This window comes from Montipora capricornis, chromosome 9 (genome assembly GCF_036669925.1).
Source record: "Montipora capricornis isolate CH-2021 chromosome 9, ASM3666992v2, whole genome shotgun sequence".
Lineage (NCBI taxonomy): Eukaryota > Metazoa > Cnidaria > Anthozoa > Scleractinia > Acroporidae > Montipora > Montipora capricornis.
In genome coordinates this window covers 32,693,659-32,696,158 of record NC_090891.1, presented here as the reverse complement: position 1 = coordinate 32,696,158, position 2,500 = coordinate 32,693,659, and the positions used below count along the sequence as shown (strand labels likewise).

General features: G+C 37.2%; 1 protein-coding gene across 5 annotated transcripts in view; it reads right to left on the bottom strand.

Moving 5' to 3' along the window:
- LOC138016262 (uncharacterized) overlaps positions 1 to 2,500 on the bottom strand; it is a 23,071-nt gene that overhangs the window by 13,575 nt on the left and 6,996 nt on the right. The window contains exon 1 of one of the 5 annotated variants that reach the window (XM_068863439.1): positions 907 to 2,500. This exon is cut by the window's right edge and continues 1,124 nt beyond it. The exons of the other annotated variants lie outside the window; for them this stretch is intronic. The gene's annotated coding sequence lies outside the window, so the exon portion shown is untranslated. The remainder of the gene's footprint in view (positions 1 to 906) is intronic. 5 annotated transcript variants of the gene reach the window in all.

Here is a 2,500-nt window from a genome sequence, read left to right as displayed (position 1 = left end):
TTACAGATCTGGAGGGTGCCATTTCGAGTAGCGGTAAGTGCATAGTACAGTTCTTTGTTCCCTTAATATGTTGTATTGTTGAGACTGAATTAATAAGTGTTTGAATACAGAAACCGATACGATGATGCCAAATTCAAGAGGATCTGTGTAAATGCGTAAGACAGAGCTTGAGGAGGCAAGGTACAAGTTTCCTTTTTAGAGGGGGGTTTAAGCCAGGTTGAGTGCATAATTCAACCTAGGTAAAATGCTGATCACGAATTAAACTTAGGTGACAACGGATTCAACCTGAGAACGAATTTTACCTGCAACATATATAGAATACTACGCGTCTCAACATAAGTAATGAGCTCAGTGGTTATAGACTATTCATTGAAGCACCTTACTAAATAGGGCGACGACCGAGATGTGGATTTAAAGAACAACACCTGTCCAGTTGCAAATTTGTGCCAATGATTCCAAACGCAAATCACTGCTAAATCAAATTAGTGTTGGTGCATGGAAAAATTCTTTCGTTTAAGGTTAATTACGTTTAGCGCGGCAAACATTGATCGTACTTGGTTCTTGTTGACATAAGGCATAACGAAACTTGAAGTGGAGAGATGAATTCAATGTAGAAAAGAGACAAGAGGAAGAAACCAACCAAACATTCTGAATGGTCAATAATCAAAGAAAACCGTAGATAGCCATTCAAAATGCGAGCCCTGCCGGGAAAGCATAAAATTCTGGATACGTGATTCGAGATTCGTGTCTGCGTCGCTTCGGCATAATAATGATGAGCTACCTCGAATGTTCTTTATGTATATTTGTACTAACTATCAAAAAGATTTCTTCAAAAAAATGGGTGTGAATTCGTACTAGACGAAGGATAAAAAAAAAAAAAGCAATTAAGCATATCCGTTCAGTTACCTTTGATTATAGGGCCAGTATTCTGTTGCTAATGACTGTGTAAGCCAGTCCGATACAACGTTCTGCAGATGAAATAAACTCAACACCGATGCTTCCAGCGTCTTCCCGTTTGACTTCGTGACTAAAGTAAAGATGCTGACTTATAGGCTGCGATTTAAGATTTCTGGCGCAGACTGCGGTAGTTTTTTCCCTCAGGGTGTAAATAAACGAATCACGTCCCAAGTCTACTACAAAAGTTGAGTTCAACGGAGCTAAGGGCCCTTAATGTGTTTCCACGAATTCTGTCCATTGACCTTTTTTTAATTTTAGCAACGAACATAGTCTCCATGCTTGGAGGGAAATCGGCTGGTTGATTATATCATCAATTAGGTGACGACTTTTTGTTCTTGAGTATGCATAATTTCTGAGGAAGTGTTAACAACACAAAGAGCTGTACAGATATAGTAGCATCGATCGCTATAAACTGAATACTTGTGGTCTGGCAAATTGTATAGAATCGCCCACGCAAGGACCTCTCTCCGAGTCGAACGTGATTGAAAAGTTGTGCATGGCTCTTTTTCTTTGGCTCATTTTGTTTTGCATGTGAATTTGTCTTTAGTGGCCCCGAATTAAACTCTGCAATGCTTCGGACACAACGAGTCAATAAATGAATAAATAAATAAATAAATAAGTAAGTAAATAATAAAAATTGAGCTTATAAGGAAGTAATCGGGGGCACTGTACATTGAAATCAACTGAAATTGACATAAACCAAATAAATGTTGGTTTGTGAAAAAAGGCAAAGCCGTAGTACCCGGAGAAAAACGTCTTGGAACAGAGTAAAGAACCAACAAACTCGACCCACTTATGACGTCAATTGGTTTCCCTCCTACGTCAACGATGTTATTTCCATCTGAAGCGGTCAGATCTTTCGGTAACCGCCTCAGTGGTCGCATGAGTTTAATAGCCGTGTGAATACAACTTTAAAAAAGCTTTGTTAAGATCTTTGCTATGACAAATCAATGATGTATCAAGAATTTCACTGTCACAAAGTTTTACCGGGTCGAATTTTGAATTGACAAATCATTTGAAACTTTTATTATATCACCTACGTTTATCGTCACTGTTGAGCATATTTGATATTTCCATTCACTAACGCACTTACATACTTATTATCAGATTGATAAGGAAGTTCTGTCAACGAGTAAATTACTTCTGTCGAAATACTGTTGCCCTGAGGCTCTCATTTCTATTATTAAATTTAAAAGATGCTGTCAAAAAGATGAACAGAAACGGAGTCCAAATTAACCCGACCTTTACTTGAAAAAAGATCGTTCTAGGATACCAAAGCTGTCCTTCCATCAAACCTATTTTTCTTTTCTCTTCTGTTTGTCTAAACTAAGCCGTTTTTGTGTTTTATGGTGGGTGTCTAAGAAATTCCACTGTATGGCAGGTTGAATCCAATACTTACACAATGGGTTTTAATAACTAAATGAATAAATAAGTAATAAATAAATAAATTTTTGTGTCTTGATTAAAAATGAAAAAGAAGTTTGGAGGATCAACTATGTTGACACCGAATCAGATGTGATTTGATGATCATTTGAAGAATAAC